Source organism: Macaca mulatta, chromosome 1 (assembly GCF_049350105.2).
Source record: "Macaca mulatta isolate MMU2019108-1 chromosome 1, T2T-MMU8v2.0, whole genome shotgun sequence".
NCBI classification, from domain to species: Eukaryota; Metazoa; Chordata; class Mammalia; order Primates; family Cercopithecidae; genus Macaca; species Macaca mulatta.
Genome location: NC_133406.1, coordinates 217,150,609 through 217,170,614, shown reverse-complemented (window position 1 = coordinate 217,170,614; position 20,006 = coordinate 217,150,609). Strand labels below are relative to the sequence as shown.

The 20,006-nt window shown below is 44.9% G+C and overlaps 1 long non-coding RNA gene and 1 pseudogene across 2 annotated transcripts; one reads left to right on the top strand and one right to left on the bottom strand.

The window, feature by feature from the left end:
* Positions 1 to 20,006, top strand: part of LOC144335247 (B-cell CLL/lymphoma 7 protein family member C pseudogene) — a 369,536-nt pseudogene that overhangs the window by 278,729 nt on the left and 70,801 nt on the right.
* LOC144335252 (uncharacterized) lies at positions 16,223 to 19,694 on the bottom strand. 2 transcript variants are annotated; one of them, XR_013405973.1, is made up of 4 exons: positions 19,561 to 19,694; positions 19,104 to 19,191; positions 17,258 to 17,453; positions 16,223 to 16,269 (listed from the first exon to the last, which is right to left on the bottom strand). It is a non-coding gene; the product is annotated as an uncharacterized LOC144335252 (long non-coding RNA). The 2 variants fall into 2 exon arrangements; XR_013405975.1 differs by lacking the exon at positions 16,223 to 16,269 and having other exon boundaries at positions 17,237 to 17,409.

The window sequence follows — 20,006 nt, the reverse complement described above, 5'->3', positions numbered from 1 at the left end:
GTTTTGTTTTTTAAATTTTTAATATTTATTTACTATTTTTTTGAGACAGAGTCTCACTCTGTTGCCCGGGCTGGAGTGCAGTGGCTCAATCTCGGCTCACTGCAACCTCTACCTCCTGGGTTCAAGCAATTCTCCTGCCTCAGCCTCCCGAGTAGCTGGGATTACAGGCACCTGCCACCATGTCTGGCTAATTTTTGTACTTTTAGTAGAGACAGGGTTTCACCATGTTGGCCAGGCTGGTCTCCAACTCCTTAACTCAAGTCATCCACCCTCCTTGGCCTCCCCAAAGTGCAGGGATTACAGGTGTGAGCCACCACACTCGGCCTTTTTTTTTTTTTTTTTTTTTTTTAGATGGGGTCTCACTCACTCTCTTGACCAGGCTGGAGTGTAATAGTGCAATCATAGCTCACTGTAGCCTCAACCTCCTGCACTCAAGCCATCCTCCCACCTCAGCCTCCTGAGTAGCCGGGACCACTGGTGCGTGCGCCATCACACCCAGTTAAGTTTTACATTTTTTGCACCAACGAGGGTCTTGCCATGTTGCCCAGGCTGGTCTTGAACTCCTGGGCTCAAGTGATCTTTCTTGTCTTGGCGCCTCAAAGTGTTGAGATTAAAGATGTGAGTCCCAGCACCTGGCCAAGAAGACTTAATATTGTTAAAATGTTAATACCATCCAAAATGATCTACAGGTTGAATGCATTCCCTATTAAAATCCCAAGGATTTTTTTTGCAGAAATAGACACATTCATCCTAAAATTCTCATGGAATCTCAATGGCCCTTGAATGGCCAAAACAATCTTGAAAAAGGACAGTTGGAGGACTCAAACTTCCTGATTTCAAACCTTACTATAGTAAACAAAAGAGTGTGGTACTGAAATAAAGACAGACGTAGACCAATGAAGTAAAATAGAGAGCCCAGATACAAACTCTTGTATATACGGTCAAGTGATTTTTGACAAAGGTGCCAAAATCATTCCATGGGGAAAGACAGCCTTTGTAAATAAATTATGCTGTGAAAACTAGATATCCACATGTGAAAGAATAAAGTTGGACCCTTACCTGATACCATATACAAAACCTAACTCAAAATGGGTAAAAGGCCTAACCATAAGAACGAAAACTATAAGACTCTTGGAAGAAAATGCAGGGGAAAAGGCACAGTCATAAAAAACAATGAAATCATGTTCTTTGCAGCAACATGGATGGAGCTGGAGGCTATAATCCTAAGTGAATTAACTCAGGAACAGAAAACCAAATACCACATGTTCTCACTTATAAGTGGGAGCTAAACATTGAGCACACATAGACATAACCATGGGAACAATAGGCCAGGCGTGGTTGCTCACGGATGTAACCCCAGCACTTTGGGAGGCTGAGATGGGTGGATCACTTGAGCTCATGAGTTTGAGACCAGCCTGGCCAACATGGTGAAACCCCATCTCTACTAATAATACAAAAATTAGCCAGGTATGGTAGCAGGCACCTGTAATTCCAGCTAATTGGGTGGCTGAGGCAGGAGAATAACTTGAACTCAGGAGGTGGAGGCTACAGTGAGCTGAGATTGTGCTACTGTACTCCAACCTGGGCAACAGAGTGAGACTGTCTCAAAAAACAAAACAAGGCTGGACGCAGTGGCTCATGCCTGTAATCCCAGCATTTTGGGAAACCGAGGTGGGCGGATCACGATGTCAAGAGATCGAGACCATCCTGGCCGACATGGTAAAACCCCGTCTCTACTAAAAATACAAAAATTAGCTGGGCATGGTGGCGCGTGCCTGTAGTCCCAGCTACTCAGGAGGCTGAGGCAGGAGAATCGCTTGAACCCTGGACGTGGAGGTTGCAGTGAGCCAAGATCGCACCACTGCACTCCAGCCTGGTGACAGATGGAGACTCCATCTCAAAAAAAAAAAAAAAAAAAGGGCGGGGGAACAATAGACATTGCAGACTACTGGGAATGGGGTAGGGAGGGGGAATGGCTTGAAAAACTACCTATTGGGTACTCTCCACCTGGATGCAAGAGACCCACGTAACAAACCCGCACAGGTACCTCCTGTATCTAAAATAAAAGTTGATTTTTTTTTTTTTTTTTTTTTTTTTGAGACGGAGTCTCGCTCTGTCGCCCAGGCTGGAGTGCAGTGGCGTGATCTCGGCTCACTGCAAGCTCCGCCTCCCGGGTTCCCGGCATTCTCCTGCCTCAGCCTCCCCAGTAGCTGGGACTACAGGCGCCCGCCACCTCGCCCGGCTAGTTTTTTCTATTTTTTAGTAGAGACGGGGTTTCACCGTGTTAGCCAGGATGGTCTCGATCTCCTGACCTCGTGACTCGCCCGTCTCGGCCTCCCAAAGTGCTGGGATTACAGGCTTGAGCCACCGCGCCCGGCCAAAAGTTGATTTTTTAAAAAGAAAAAATATAAAGGGGAAAGAGCTTCACAGCATTGGATCTGGCAATAATTTCTTAGATATTACACCAAAAACACAGGCAACAAAAGAATAAAAATTGGCCAGGCTTGGTGGCTCATGCCTGTAATCCCAGCACTTTGGAAGGCTGAGGCGGGAGGATCACTGGAGCCCACGAATTAAGGTCAGCCTGGGCAGTATGATGAAACCTCATCTCTGCAAAAAAAATTAACTGGGCATGGTGGCATGCACACCTGTAGTCCCAGATACTCCAGAGGCTGAAGTGGGAGGATCTCTTGAGCCTGGACAGGGAAGTTGCAGTGAGCCAAGGTCACACCACTGCATTCCAGTTTGGGCAACAGAGCAAGACTTTGTCTCAAAAAAAAAAAAAAAAAAAAAAAAAAAAAAAAAGAAGAAGAAGAAGAAAAGAAAAAAATTAATAAATGAGATTTCATCAAAATTAAAAAGTTTTGTGCATCAAAGGACACTACTCACAGAGTGAAAAGGCAACCCACAGAATGGGAGAAAATATTTGCAAATCAGGTATCTGATAAGGGCTTCATATCCAGAATATATAAAGAACTCTTAAAGCTCAACAACAACAAAAAAAACCAACCCCAAAATGGGCAAGGGCTTGCGCAGAGATTTCTCCAAAGAAGATATACAAATGACTGATAAGCACATAAGCTGCTCAACATCACTAATCATTAGGGAAATGCAAATCAAAGCTAGAAAGGGATACCACTTCATACCAGCTACAATGGCTATGACACTTTTTAAAACAAAACCCTGAAAAATAACAATTGCTAGCAAGGATGTAGAGATATTAGAACACTGGTGCATTGCTGATGAAAATGTAAAAGGTGCCACCACTGTGAAAAACAGTATACCTCAAAACATTGAACATAGAATTAACAGCCAGGTGCAGGGGCTCACACTTGTAATCCTAGTATTTTGGGAGGCCAAAGTAGGTGGATCACTTCAGCTTAGGAGTTCAAGACCAGTCTGGGTAACATAATAAACCTCATCTCTACAAAAAACACAAAAATTGGGCTGGGCGCGGTGACTCACGCCTGTAATCCCAGCACTTTGGGAGGCCGAGGTGGGCGGATCACAAGGTCAGGAGATCGAGACCATCCTGGCTAACACGGTGAAACCCCATCTCTACTAAAAATACAAAAAATTAGGCAGGTGTGGTGGCGGGTGCCTGTAGTCCCAGCTACTTGGGAGGCTGAGGCAGGAGAATGGCGTGAACCTGGCAAATGGAGCTTGCAGTGAGCGGAGATCGTGCCACTGCACTCCAGCCTGGGCGACAGAGCGAGACTCTGTCTCAAAACAAAACAAAACAAAACAAAAAAACCAAAAATTACCCCAGTGTGGTGGCACATGTCTGTAGTCCAAGCTATTCAGGAGGCTGAGGTGGGAGGATCACCTGAGCCTGGGAGGTGGAGGCTGCAGTGAGCTGTGATTGCACCACTGCACTCCAGCCTAGGCGATAGTGAGACCCTGTCTGACAAAATATAAAAAATAAAAATAAAAATTATCATATGATCCAGGAATTTCACCTCTAGGAATATACCCAAAATAATTGAAAATAGGGAATTAAACATATATACATATACCAATACTGTTGCTATGTTGCTCATAAATACATATTCTTGTATATACAGAATATAAATATATTTATAAATATATATTTATATATAGAATGTATAGAATATAAATTTATTTATAAATATATATTTATTTATATTCTGTATATACAAGAATATATATTTATGAGCAAAATAGCAACATTTGTATTGTTATATCAGTTTACATATAAATATATATTTATTCTGTGTATACAAGAATATATATTTATGAGCAAACATAGCAACATTATTGGTATGTGAATATCTGTTTAATTTCCTGTTTTCAATTATTTTCAGTGTATTTCTAGAAGTGAAATTCCTGGATCATATGGTAATGTTTGTTTTTATTTTTGTTTTATTTATTTATTTATTTATTTATTTATTTATTTATTGAGACTGAGTCTCACTCTATCGCCCAGGCTGGAGTGCAGTGGTGCAGTCTCAGCTCACTGCAACCTCCGCCTCCTGGGTTCAAGCAATTTTTCATGCTTCAGCCTCCTGAGTAGCTGGGATTACAGGCACACACCACCACACCTGGCTAATTTTTGTATTTTTAGTAGAGATGGGGTTTCACCATGTTGGTCAGGCTGGTCTTGAACTGCTGACCTCAAGTGATCTGTCCACCTTGGCCTCCCAAAGTGCTGGGATTACAGGCGTGAGCCACCGTGCCCAGCCTATGTTTTTTTTTTTGAGACAGGGTCTCACTGTGAAACCTAGGCTGGAGTGCAGTGGTGCAATCGCAGCTCACCGCAGCCTTCACCTCCCTGGGCTCAGGTGATCCTCCCACCTCAGCCTCCTGAGTAGCTTTTATGCATATATAAATTTACATATATAATTTTAATGTATTAATATTAATATATTTATAAATTATATAACAAATTACATAATTATATCATATATTATATATTTATATTTTATTTATAATTATATATTTTTATATAAAATATTTATATATAATATACTTATATATGTATATATAATATACTTGTTATATATGATCTCCTATTGGTTCTGTTTCTCTGGAGAACCCTGTCTAATATAATGAGCAATAATGTGGCTCATAGTAACATAGCAGGACAAGCCACAGACAAAACTCCTCATCCACTGGATTAAAGAAGGAAGTGGGCCGGGCGCGGTGGCTCAAGCCTGTAATCCCAGCACTTTGGGAGGCCGAGACGGGCGGATCACGAGGTCAGGAGATCGAGACCATCCTGGCTAACACAGTGAAACCCCGTCTCTACTAAAAAATACAAAAAAATAGCCGGGCGAGGTGGCGGGCCCCTATAGTCCCAGCTACTCTGGAGACTGAGGCAGGAGGATGGCGCAAACCCGGGAGGCGGAGCTTGCAGTGAGCTGAGATCCGGCCACTGCACTCCAGCCTGGGCGACAGCGCAAGACTCCGTCTCAAAAAAAAAAAAAAAAGAAGGAAGTGGTTTATTCGGCCGGGAGCGTCAGCAGATTTGAGTCTTAAGAGCCGAGCTCCTCGAAAAAGAAATTCTTGGCCTTTTTAAAGGCTTACAACTTTAAGGGGTCCACGTGAAAGGGTCGTGATAAATCGAGCAAGCCTGGGAAACGTGACTGGGGGCTACATGCATCAGCTAACAGAACAAAAAGTTTTACAATGCTTTTTTTCATACAGTGTCTGGAATTTACAGATAACACAAGCAGTTTAGGTCAGGAATTGATATTATTATTACTTTTTTTAACTCCTAAGGCCGGGTGGTGGTGCCAAGGTTGTCTGGCTATTTATCTTTTGTTTTTTTCTAACTTTTTGCTTTCTCTCCTTCCTCCTGTCTTGTGAACTAGGCAAAGTGTGGGGAGGAGAGCAGCCAGGAGTAGCAGTGGTCTCTTTCCTTAGTAACATTATCTGTGATGGTCAAAAGGTGTAAAGAACCCACATGTTCATTAACAGATAAATGGATGAACAAAATGTGCTGTATACCTACAATAGTTACTCATTCTTAAAAATATATACAATTCTGGCCGGGCACGGTGGCTCAAGCCTGTAATCCCAACACTTTGGGAGGCCGAGACGGGCGGATCATGAGGTCAGAAGATCGAGACCATCCTGGCTAACACGGTGAAACCCTGTCTCTACTAAAAAAAAAAAAAAAAAAACTAGCCAGGAGAGGTGGTGGGCGCCTGTAGTCCCAGCTACTCGGAGGCTGAGGCAGGAGAATGGCGTGAACCCAGGAGGCGGAGCTTGCAGTGAGCCAAGATGGTGCCACTGCACTCTAGCCTGGGCGACAAAGCGAGACTCTGTCTCAAAAAAAAAAAAATATATATATATATATATATATATACACACACACACATACACACACACATATATATATATACACACACACATATATATATACAATTCTGATACATGTTACAACATGAATAAACCTTAAAAATATTCTGCTAAGCCAGACACAAAAGGGCAAATTTCATGATTCTACTTATGTGGGTGTGATGGTTAATTTTATGTGTCAACTTGACTAGGCCACAGGGTATCCAAATATTTGACTACGCATTATTTCTGGGTGTGTCTGTGAGGGTTTTTCTGAATGAGGTTAGCATTTGAATCAGTAGAGGGAGTAAAGCAGATTACTCCTTCAATGTAGGGGGCATCATCCAATCCTTCGAAGGCCTGAATAGAACAGAAAGGTGGGGAAAGAATTATCTCTTCTGCATTCAGACTGGGACTTACACTACACCGTTGGCTCCCCTTGTTCTCAGGCCCCTGGGCTTCCACTGTAGCTACACCTCACTGGCTTTTTTTGGTCTCCAGCTTGCTGACACCAGATCATGATATTTCATATATATATATACATATATATATATATATTTTTTTTTTTTTTTGAGATGGAATTTTGCTCTTGTTGCCCAGGCTGGAGTGCAGCGGCGTGATCTTGGCTCACTGCAACCTCCACCTCCTGGGTTCAAGCAATTCTCCTGCCTCAGCCTCCCGAGTAGCTGGGACTACAGGCACCCAACACCATGCCTGGCTAATTTTTGTATTTTTTAAATAGAGATGGGGTTTCACCATGTTGGCCAGGCTGGTCTTGAACTCCTGACCTCAGGTGCTCCAGCAGCCTCCAAAAGTGTTGGGATTACAGGCGTGAGCCACTGCATCCGGCCTATATATTTTATTGGTTTTGTTTCTCTGGAGAATCCTAACTATTACAATGAGGACTTATGATAGTCAAATTCATAGAAAAAGAAAGTTGAATAGTAGTTATCGGGGGCTGGGAGTGGAAAGAAATTGGGAGTTATTGTTTAATGGGTATAGAATTTCAGTTTGGGGTATGAAGGAGTTCTGGTTAGTGGAGATGGTTATATAACAATGTGAATATACTTAATGGCACTGAGTTAAAATGGTAAACTTTATGCTATATGTATTTTACCACAATAAAAAAAATAAGTAACTGCATAAGAAAAAAAAAAGACTTAGGGGAGGCATACCCTTGCCAGCTCCCCAGTCCCTAGTACTCCTAATTGTCACAGACACGAGGCTTCCCTCCTTCCCGTTTGCCCCCTAAAAGCCCTTGTTGGCAAATTCTGCAAAAGTAAATAATTTACAAGCACAGCTCTGAGGCAAATGTCTAAACTAAAAGGCAGAGACTTTACCTGGTTGTTGAATGTGGTGTCTCCAATACCAGGCACATTTGGTGGCATTAAGTAAATACTGAAAGAGTAATGTTAGCAACTGTAAGAGACTTGGCTCAGGGTCACCCTTAGCTGGAATCTTATTTTAACCAAGATGTTTCCTTTTTTGCATTGTAACCCACCTTCAGTTACAAAGCTTACAATAATTATTAACAATAGCAGCTACCATTTATTTAGTATCTTTTCTACATTGGTTGTGATATATAGTAACTTTTCACGAGTTATCAAACTCTGCAACATAAATATTTCTCTTTCCATCTGAGAGATGAGGAAACGGAGGCTTAAGAGACATTAGATAACTTTTCTAAGATCATGTATGGTAGGTAAGTTCAGACCCAAATCTGACCCTAGAGAATGCTTTCTTTGCTACATGCTAACACTATTCCCTCTTTCCTCTTCCTTTTTCTCCAAACTACTGAAAGAGATGGCTGCTGTGACTAAGGCACAAGTTGGTGCTAGGTGCTGAGACTGCAGTAGTAAATAAGATTCACCACAATTCCGTGCACCTTTCTCAGACCTTCAGATTTTATGGTAATAGGTTTTTTTCCCAGGACTTTTTCTTTCTTTCTAAATTTTTTTTTTGTAATGAGACGGAATCTTGGTTTGTCACCAGGCAGGAGTGCAGTGGTGTGATCTTGGCTCACTGCAACCTCCACCTCCCGGGTTCAAGAAATTCTCCTGTCTCAGCCTCCCGAATAGCTGGGACTACAGGTGCCCACCACTACACCTGGCTAATTTTTGTATTTTTAGTAGAGATGGGGTTTCACCATGTTGGTCAGGCTGGTCTCAAACTCCCGACCTCAGGTGATCCCCCCACCTCGGCCTCCCAAAGTGCTGCAATTACAGGCATGAGCCACTATGCCTGGCCTCAGATTGCATTTCTTTTTTTTTTTTTTTTTTTTTTTTTTTGAGACGGAGTCTCGCTCTGTCGCCCAAGCTGGAGTGCAGTGGCACAATCTCAGCTCACTGCAAGCTCCGCCTCCCGGGTTCACGCCATTCTCCTGCCTCAGCCTCCAGAGTAGCTGGGACTACAGGCACCCGCCACCTCGCCCGGCTAGTTTTTTGTATTTTTTAGTAGAGACGGGGTTTCATCGGGTCAGCCAGGATGGTCTCGATCTCCTGACCTCGTAATCCGCCCGTCTCGGCCTCCCAAAGTGCTGGGATTACAGGCTTGAGCCACCGCGCCCAGCCTGTGGGCTTCATTTTCAACATAATCTTGTCTCCTCTTAACATGAGTTATCCAGTTGGGTATGGTGGCTCATTCCTGTAATCCCAGCACTTTGAGATGCCAAGGTGAGAGGATCACTTGAGCCCAGGAGTTCAAGACCAGCCTGGGCAACATAGTAAGACCCCCATCTCTACAAAAAATACAAAACAAAAAATTGAGCTGGGCATGGTGGCATGTGCCTGTCATCCCAGCTACGCGGGAAGCTGAGGTAGGAGGATCGCTTGAACCCAAAGGCTCAAGGCTGCAGTGAGCTGTGATTGTGCCACTGCACTCCAGCCTGGGTGACAGAGAAAGACCCTGTCTCTAACACACACACACACACACACACACACACACACACACACACACACACACACAGTTATCCATTTGTCATTAACTATGGTTAATAGGATATGTATGTCACCAATTTTTTGCAATTTGCTTTATGGCCTAGAATATCATAAACGTTCATAAAAGTTCACACTGACTAAGTTCCACTAATGTAAAAAGTCTGCTATTGCTCTCACAGCATTTGCAGAAAGGCAGATGTTGCAATTTAAACTTTATTATTCCTACTTGCAGAAGAGAGGTCATCTGCTGTTGTTAAGGAAAAGCTGTAAACAGAGATTTGCTGTTGTCCATTAGAAATGCAATCTGAGGCCGGGCGCGGTGGCTCAATCCTGTAATCCCAGCGCTTTGGGAGGACGAGGCAGGTGGATCTCCTGAGGTCAGGAGTTCGAGACCAGCCTGGCCAACATAGTGAAACCCTGTATCTACTGAAAATACAAAAGGTTGGCTGGGCGTGGTAGCAGGTGCCTGTAATCCCAGCTACTTGGGAGGCTAAAGCAGGAGAATTGCTTCAACCCGGGAGGCGGAGGTGGAGGTTGCAGTGAGCCAAGATTGTGCCATTGCACTCCAGTCTGGGCAACAAGAGCAAGACTTGGTCTCAAAAAAAAAAAAAAAAAAAGGAAGGAAAAGAAAGAAATTATAATAGGTCAGGTGTGGTGGCTCACGCCTGTAATCCCAGCACTTTGGGAGGCTGAGAAGGGTGGATCACTTGAGGTCAGGAATTCGAGACCAGCCTGACCAACATGGCAAAACCCCATCTCTATTAAAAATACAAAAATTAGTTGGGGCCTGGTGGCTGATGCCTGTAATCCCAGCTACTACAGAGGCTGAGGCAGGAGAATTAATTGAACTCAGGAGGCGGAGGTTGCAGTGAGCCGAGATCACACCACTGCACTCCAGCCTGGGTAACAGAGCGAGAGTCCATCTCCAAAAAAAAAAAAAAAAAAACAAAGAAAGAAAGAAATTATAATATACTTAGAATGATAATGGAAATATATTAAAAGACAAATGCTTGTATTGGAAAAGGTAGTTGAAGATTAGCGAATGAAGTTTCTAACTCAAGATGTGAGGCCGGGTGCAGCGGCTCATGCCTGTAATCCCAGCACTTTGGGAGGCTGAGGCAGGCAGATCACCTGAGGTCAGGAGTTTGAGACTGGCCTGGCCAATATGGTGAAACCCCATCTCTACTAAAAATACAAAAATTAACTGGGCATGTTGGCGTATGCCTGTAGTCACAGCTACTCGGGAGTCTGAGGCAGGATAATCGTTTGAACCTGGGAGGCAGAGGTTGCAGTGAACTGAGATCATGCTACTCACTGCAGCCTGGGTGATGGAGCAAGATTCCATCTCAAAAAATAAAAATAAAAATAAATGAAAAGAAAAAGGTGTGAGAAAAAGAACAGACAAAAAGTAAGTAAAATAAAAGACAAAATACAAGGTCGAAATTCGTTTGTTTTTTGAGACAGCATCTTGCTCTGTTGCCCAGAGTAGAATGTGGTAGTGTGATCGCAGCTCACTGAAGCCTCAACCTCATGGGCTCAAGTGATCCTCCTGTCCTAGTCTCTCGAGTAGCTGGGACTACAGGCACACACCATCACACCCAGCTAATTTTTGTATTTTTTTGTAGAGAGGGGTCTCGCCATGAACTCCTGGGCTCAAGCGATTTGCCTGCCTCAACTTCCTGACGTGCTGGGATTTCAGGCATGAACCACTGCACCTGGCCTGAAAAGGTAGAAATTTGAGTAAAATAAGAAAATATTACAACAAAGAGGATCATCCAACAACAACAACAACAACAACAACAACAAAGAAACTTGGTTCTTTGAGTCTAATAAAATTGACAAGCTTCACAACAGATCACAAAAAAGGCATGCACGTCGAAGGGGGTCCCGGGCTGCTCAATGGCCCGACTCCAGGGGAAAACCTTCCTACTCCACTCTCTTCTGGCTTCCAACATCTGCCAAGAGCTATCTCCACTCCCCTTTTTAAATTTATTTTTTATTTTTGAGAGTCTTGCTTTGTCATCCAGGCTGGAGTGCAGTGGAGCGATCTCAGCTCACTGCAACCTGTGCCTCCGGGTTCAAATGATTCTCCTGTTTCAGCCTCCTGAGTAGCTGGGATCACAGGTGCGTGCCACCATGTCGAACTAATTTTTTTTTTTTTTTTTTTTTTTTTTTTTTTTGAGACGGAGTCTTGCTCTGTCGCCCAAGCTGGAGTGCAGTGGCACGATCCCGGCTCACTGCAAGCTCCGCCTCCTGGGTTCAGGCCATTCTCCTGCCCCAGCCTCCCGAGTTGCTGGGACTACAGGCGCCCGCCACCTCGCCCGGCTCATTTTTTGTATTTTTAGTAGAGACAGGGTTTCACCGTGGTCTCGATCTCCTGACCTTGTGATTTGCCTGCCTCGGCCTCCCAAAGTGCTGGGATTACAGGTGTGAGCCACCGCGCCCGGCCTGTCGAGCTAATTTTTGTTTTTTTTTTTTTTTTTTTTTTTTTTTTTTTTGAGACGGAGTCTCGCTCTGTAGCCCGGGCTGGAGTGCAGTGGCCGGATCTCAGCTCACTGCAAGCTCCGCCTCCCAGGTTTACGCCATTCTCCTGCCTCAGCCTCCCGAGTAGCTGGGAGTACAGGCGCCCGCCACCTCGCCCGGCTAGTTTTTTGTATTTTTTAGTAGAGACGGGGTTTCACGGTGTTCGCCAGGATGGTCTCGATCTCATGACCTCGTGATCCACCTGTCTCGGCCTCCCAAAGTGCTGGGATTACAGGCTTGAGCCACCGCGCCCGGCCTAATTTTTGTATTTTTAACGGAGATGAGGTTTCACCATGTTAGCTAGGCTGGTCTTGAACTCCTGACCTCAGATAATCCACCTGCCTTGGCCTTCCAAAGTGCTGGGATTATGGGCATGAGCCACTGTGCCTGGCCGTTTACTGCCTTTTAGAAGAACGCTGAAGGCTGGGCATGGTGGCTCACACCTGTAACCCCACCAATTTGGGAGACTGAGGCAGGTGGATCACGAGGTCAGGAGTTCAAGACCAGCCTGACCCAACATGGTGAAACCCCATCTCTACTTAAAAAAAAAATACAAAAATTAGCTGGGGTGGTGGCAGGCGCCTATAATCCCAGTTACTCGGGAGGCCGAGACAGGGAACTGCTTGAACCCAGAAGGTGGAGGTTACGGTGAGCTGAGATCACACCACTGCACTCCAGCCTAGGTGACTGGATGACAGAGCGAGACTCCGTCTCAAAAAAAAAAAAAAAAAAAAAGAACAATAACAACAACAACAACACTGAAATGTTTACTGTACAAATTTATGGACAATAAATCTGAAAACTTTGCTGAAATGGATAATTTCCTAGAAAATCATAACTGAAAAGAAGTGGCCTAAAAATAAAAGAATCTTCTCATCCACTAGGATGGCTGTAATTAAAAAATAGATAATAACAAGTGTCGACAAAAATGTGGAGAAATTGGCACCTTCATACATTGCTAGTGGGAATGTAAAGTGGTACGGCTGTTGTGGAAAACAGTTTGGTGGTTCCTCTAAACGCTAACCACAGACTCACCATATGACTTAGCAATTCCACTCCTAGGTATATACCCAAAAGAACTGAAAATCAGAAACTCAAACACGTACTTGTACACCAATGTTCATTGCAGCATTATTCACAAAAACCAAAAGGCATAAACAATTTAAATGTCCATCAACTGACGAACGGATAAACATGCAATGAAGTATTATTCAGCCTTAAAAAAGAGTAAAATTTTGATACCTGCTTCATCATGGGTGAACCTTGAAATATGCTAAGTGAAATAAGCTAGACATAAGATGATAAATATTGTATGATTCCACTTATATAAAATATCTAGACTGGCAAATTTATAAAGACAGAAAGTAGATTAGAGGTTCCCAGCGGCTGGGGTGGTGTAGGGAGAGGAATGGTGAGTTATTGCTTAATGGTCATATAATTTCTGTTTGGGGTAATGAAAAATTTTAGAAATAGGTTGCAGTAACAGTTGTGATACCGAAAGGAAGTGCTGGGAAGGGAAGAGCATGGTCCCTATAAATAATATGGAAAGGAGGGAAGGAAGTGCTGGGTAGAGGAGGATGTGAGGACATGGTCCCTGGCTACGGCTCCACCCCCCCAGACTTAGGTGAGGACAGGCATTTTTGTTTTCCTGCCCAAATGTTGCATTTCCCAAGACCACCCGGCCTGCCACGCCCCCATCCTGTGCTATAAAAAACCCCAAGACCTTAGCAGGCAGACACACAGGTAGCCGGACGTGGAGAGGATCACATCAGTGGAGGAACACACAGGCGGCTGGACGTCCAGAGGAGCACATCAGCAGGCACTGGCATGCCAGCAGGCCACTGACCAGCAGAACGACGCGGAGTTTGGCTGGGACCGTCGAAGGGGGTCCTGGGCTGCTCAGTGGCCCGACTGCAGGAGAAAACCTTCCAACTGCACTCTCTTCTGGCTTCCAACATCTGCCAAGAGCTATCTCCACTTAATAAAACCTTGCACTCATTCTCTAAGCCCAGGTGTGATCCAATTCTTCCGGTACACCGAGCAAGGACCCGGGATACAGAAAGCCCTCTGTCTTTGTGACAAGGTAGAGGGTCTAATTGAGCTGGTTAACACAAGCCGCCTATAGACAGCAAAACTAAAAGAGCAACCTGTAACACACGCCCACTGGGGTTTCAGGAGCTGTAAACATCTAACCCTACGTGCTGCCGTGGGGTTGGAGGCCCACAGCCTGCCTGTCTGTACGCTCCCCTAGAGGTTTGAGCAGCCAGGCACCTAAGCGAGCTACACCCCCACCGCGCGCCACACCCCCACCGCGCGCCACACCCCCACCGCGCGCCACACCCCCACCGCGCGCCACACCCCCACGGCGCGCCACACCCCCACCGCGCGCCACACCCCCACCGCGCGCCACACCCCCACCGCGCGCCACACCCCCACGCGCGCCACACCCCCACCGAGCGCCACACCCCCACCGCGCGCCACACCCCCACCGCGCGCCACACCCCCACCGCGCGCCACAACCCCACGCGCGCCATACCCCCACCGCGCGCCACACCCCCACCGCGCGCCACACCCCCACCGCGCGCCACACCCCCACCGCGCGCCACACCCCCACGCGCGCCACACCCCCACCGCGCGCCACACCCCCACGCGCGCCACACCCCCACCGCGCGCCACACCCCCACCGCGCGCCACACCCTCATCGCACGCCCTGCGAGGGGGAAAAGGAACTTTTCCCGTTTCAGTTGCACAACATTGTGAAAGTAATGCCACTGAGTTGTACACTTAAAAATGTTTAAAATGACATGTCTTAGGTTACATATATTTTATCACAACAAAAGAATTTAAACATAGAGTTACCATATGACCCAGTAATTTCGCTTCTAGGTATACGAGGGGACTTTAAAAACTTACTGGAAAATGGAATCAAAAGATTAAGATAAAAAATATAAACCTCATTTCTCAGTATAAGCTCTATCAAGGGCAAGACATTTTTGTAAAGCTATGATATGCATTTAGTCTATCCTTAAAGGGCCGAGGGTCCTGGGAATTAAACCATGTCAATGCAGTCTTTTTTGTGTTATTAACTGAAGAAAAATGAGTGCCCTTTAAATTTTTTTTTTAAGATTACAGATTACAAAATAAGAAGTCAGGAGGCCGGGCGCGGTGGCTCACGCCTGTAATCCCAGCACTTTGGGAGGCCAAGGCGGGTGGATCACGAGGTCAGGAGATAGAGACCATACTGGCTAATGCGGTGAAACCTCATCTCTACTAAAAATACAAAAAATTAGCCGGGCGTGGTGGCGGGCGCCTGTAGTCCCAGCTACTCGGGAGGCTGAGGCAGGAGAATGGCGTGAACCCGGGAGGCGGAGCTTGCAGTGAGCCGAGATCGCACTACTGCCCTCCAGCCTGGGCGACAAAGGAGACTCTGTCTCAAACAAACAAACAAACAAACAAACAAACAAAAACCGTCACGAGCATTGTTGTGAGTTGGGGAAGTACTTGGTGAAGCTCTCCCTGGCCTTTTTTATTTTTATTTTTATTTTATTTTATTTTATTTTTTTTTGAGACGGAGTCTCGCTCTGTCGCCCAGGCTGGAGTGCAGTGGCGCGATCTCGGCTCACTGCAAGCTCCGCCTCCCGGGTTCACGCCATTCTCCTGTCCCTGGCCTTTTTGTTTGTTTTTGAGCCAGTCTCACTCTGTTGCCCAGGCTGGAGTGCAGTGGCACCATCTTGGCTCACTGAAACCTCCTCCTCCCAGTTTCAAGTGATTGGGAGGCCAAGGCGGGCAGATCACCTGAGGTCAGGAGTTCAAGACCAGCCTGACCAACATGGTGAAACTCCGTCTCTACTAAAAATACAAAAATTCGTTGCCCATGGTGGCACACGCCTGTAATCCCAGCCACTCAGGAGGCTGAGGCAGGAGAATTGCTTGAACCTGGGAGGCGGAGTTGCAGGGAGCCGAGATTGTGCCACTGCACTCCAGCCTGGGTGACAAAAGCGAGACTCCACCTAAAATAAATAAATAAATAAATAAATGCTCTGCTTTATAAAGCTGAGGTGGTGAGTTTTAAAAAATTATTTTGTTGTTATTATTATTATTATTTGAGACAATATTTCACTCTTGTTGCCCAGGCTGTAGTGCAGTGGCTCCATCTTGGCTCACTGCAACCTCTGCCTCTGGGTTCAAGAGATTCTCCTGCCTCAGCCTCCTGAGTAGCTGGATTACAGATGTGTGCCACCACACCCAGCTAATTGTGTATTTTTTTTAGTAGAGATGGGGTTTCACCATGTTGGCCAGGCTGGTCTTGAACTCCTGACCTCAAGTGAACTGCCCGCCTCGGCCTCCCAAAGTGCTGGGATTACAGGAGTGAGCCCCCATGCCTAGCCTAAAAAATTATTAAATAAATAAATAAATAAAAGCAAGCTCTGCTTTTGCCTGCAGCTGATCTGGGTGCAATATTTTTTTTTTTTTTTTTTTGAGAAGGAGTCTTGCTTTGTCGCCCAGGCTAGAGTGCAGTGGCATAATCTCGGCTCACTGCAACTTTTGCTCCCTGGGTTCAAGCAATTCTTCTGCCTAAGCCTCCTGAGTAGCTGGGACTACAGGCAAGCCCCACTACGGCCGGCTAATTTTTGTGTTTTTAGTAGAGACGGGGTTTCACCATATTGGCCAGGTTGGTCTTGAATCCCTGACCTTGTGATCCATCCGCCTTGGTCTCCCAAAGTGCTGGGATTACAGGCATGGGCCACCACGCCTGGCCTATCTGGGTGCAATACTTTTAGCACCCATTCATGGGAAAGTTTGCTGAACTTTTTCAGTCAGAATTGTGTAAGCGAACCAATTAGATGTCTATGATGTTGGCTATTGTTTGGGCTGTTAATTGCCAGTTCTCTTCAGTTGGGGCACAAAGTGAATTTTTTCCTCGAAAATTGATATAGATAATCTGCTGCTGCAGGCCTCACCTTCAACATTGTCTTACCCTTTCTTAAAATAAGTTGTCCATTTGTATACTGCTGATTTATTTGAGGCATTGTTCTCATAAACTTTTCATAAAGCATCAGTGATTTCACCTTCCTCCACCAAAGCTTCATCATAAATCTGATGTTTGGCTGGGTGTGGTGGTTCACACCTGTAATTCCAGCACTTTGGGTGGCCGAGACAGGTGGATCACCTGAGGTCAGGAGTTCGAGACCAGCCTTGCCAACCTAGTGAAACCCTGTCTCTACTAAAAATACAAAAAATTGGCTGGGCGTGGTGGCAAGTGCCTGTAATCCCAGCTACTCGGGAGGCTGAGGCAGGAGAATCTCTTCAACTTGGGAGGCGAAGGTTGTAGTGAGCCATGATTGCACCACTGCACTCAAGCCTGGATGACAGAGCAAGGCACCACCTCAAAAAAAAAAAATGTTGATGTTTGTTATTGCTTCAATTTTAGCAGAATTAATGTTGCTCTGATGGGGGCACTTTTCAAACTGATGTCTTTTTTCTTTTCTTAGTACCTAAAAGTAGATCCTGTGGCAGTAGAGGGGATGGAATAGTGTGAAGTTCTTCGCAACTGTGTACAAATTTTCCCTTCTGCTCTGGTGCCTGGGAAGGCTTCTGTTCAGGTTGGCCTGTCTGTCAGGCACGGGGGTAAAATGTTGTGCTCACCCTGTAGACAAGAACAATGGACGATGATGATATAAATGTAGATAGCTGTGGATAAAAAAAGTAGATCCTGTTTCAGACATGATATGAGTTTATTTTGGTGCAAAGGAATTTTAAACAATGCAGTTTTTTCCTTATATACATTTTCCATGAACTTTTTGAAGATCCCTGTCTACCTAAGATAAACAATTATGTCCATGGCCGGACGTGGTGGCTCATGCCTGTAATCCTAGCATTTTGGGAGGCTGAGGCAGGCAGATTACCTGAGCTCGGGAGTTCGAGACCAGCCTGGGCAACACAGTGAAACCCCACCTCTACTAAAATACAAAAAAAAAAAATTAGCCAGGCATGGTGGCATGCGCCTGTAGTCCCAGCTACTTGGGAAGCTGAGGGAGAAGAATTGGCTTGAACCTGGGAGGTGGAGGTTACAGTGAGCCAAGATTGTGTCACTGCACTCCAGCCTGGGTGACAGAGCAAGACTCCGTCTCTTAAAAAAAAAAAAAAATTATGTCCACACAAAAACTCGTACACAGATGTTTGCAGCAGCATTATTCACAATTAATCCAAAAGTAGAAACAACCAAAATCTATACAATAAATACATGGTATGTCCATACGATGGAATATTAGTAAGTTATAAAAATAAAGTACGTGATGTATGTTACAACATGGGTGAACCTCGAAAACATACGCTGTGTGAAAGAAGCCTGACACAAAAGACCACACATTGTACGATTCCATTTATATGAGGTACCCAAAACAGGCAAATTCATAGATAGAGAAAGTAGATTAATGATTGTCTAGGGCTGGGAAATTTGTTGCATGGAAATGGGGAGTGACTGCCAAAATGTGTGAAATTTCTTTTGGGGATGACAAAAATATTCCAAAATTATTGTGGTGATGGTTGGACAATTCTGTGAACATACTAAAAACTATTGAATTGTACACTTTAAATGAATGAGTTTTATCATATAAATTATATTTCAATAAAATTGTTTTCTAAAAGGCAAGAACATAATGAAATAAAGGGAGGGAAATTTCCTAAGACGACTGACAATGCAGTCACTTGGGTCTCAAAGGCCCACTCAATCTTTCTGCCTGCTGGAGGTTGGTCACTGGGCCTAAGGCCCAAGAAGTCCTCACTAGTACAGAGTCTGGATCTTGGAGAAGGTCTCCTTGGCTGCATCACGTGGTAGGATTGCCTCTACCTTTAGGAACCATGGCTAGAACACTTCCAGCCCATTAACAGATTGCATGCATCACTTTTGACAGCTTCCTAAGATAAGTGCAGTGCAAAAATAGTTTGTCACACTGGGATTTTGTGACAAATGAGAATGAGCGGCCTCCCAAGGTTGCTAGCTGAAGAGTTGAGACACACTCTGGGCCCTTATAAGGCGTTCAACCCACTCTTCATTGCAATCCATCCTGACCTTGCCTGGTCATTTCAACACTGAATGACTTTAGACGTTTGAGTTGAGGTCAAATCTTTTAAGGCATTCAATTTATTATTTCCATTGTGGAAGACCCTCCAACATGGATTTACTGGATATAGATTTATTAGCAACATCTGATATAGTCTGGAAGACTTAAGAATTGGGGTCAGGCATGGTAGCTCACGCTTATAATCCCAGCACTTTGAAAAGTGGAGGTGGGAGGATGGCTTGAGGCCAGGAGTTCAAGTTTAAGAACCAGGACACACCTTGGACCTCTATTTTGTAGGGGGTTCCATCCATGTCTTCACAGCAAACCATCTGCGCCTGTCACTCTCCACAGACCTATTCCACCTGCTTAGGGAAAGGAAACAACATAACTTGGACCTTGATTTGTAAGAACTTGAACCTAACTCATCTCCATCATAACTATTCTAGAATCCGGAATCATGTCCAGCAGCACAGATTTACTCCAGATATTAGATGCGGTCTGGCTCTCAGAGATGGGAACACAGTTTGGGATTTGATTTTATAAGGAGTTGGATCTACCTGTCTCTCTTGGAACTAGACTGCAATCAAATCAAATAGCGTGGATTTATTTGAGTCATTGGATGCAACATTGAATATTTAAGGATTAGGGACACATTTGGGAGTAAATTTTGAAAGGAGTTTCTCCAACTTTTCACAGCAGCCATTCTTGAATAACACCCAACAAAGTTGATTTACTCAAGACATTGGATACTGCCGGGCGCGGTGGCTCACGCTTGTAATCCCAGCACTTTGGGAGGCTGAGGTGGGCGGATCACTTGAGGACAGGAGTTCAAGACCAGCCTGGTCAACATGGCGAAACCCCGTCTTGTCTAAAAACACAAAAAAATTAGCCAGGTGTGGTGGTGTGTGCCTGTAATCCCAGCTACTCGGGAGGCTGTGGCAGGTGAATCGCTTGAACCTGGGAGGCAGAGGTTGCAGTGAGCCAAGATCATGCCATGCACTCCAGCCTAGGTAAGAGAGCGAGACTCTGTCTCAAAAAAAAGAAAAAAAAAAGAAAAAGAAAAAAAAAGAGCTGAGAACATTTCCAGGGCTGCAATTTTGAGATTTTGCCAGAAGTTGGAATTTTTCGTGGATTCACTCAACAGGATTTGCTCAATACATTCCACAAAGTCAGCAAGGCT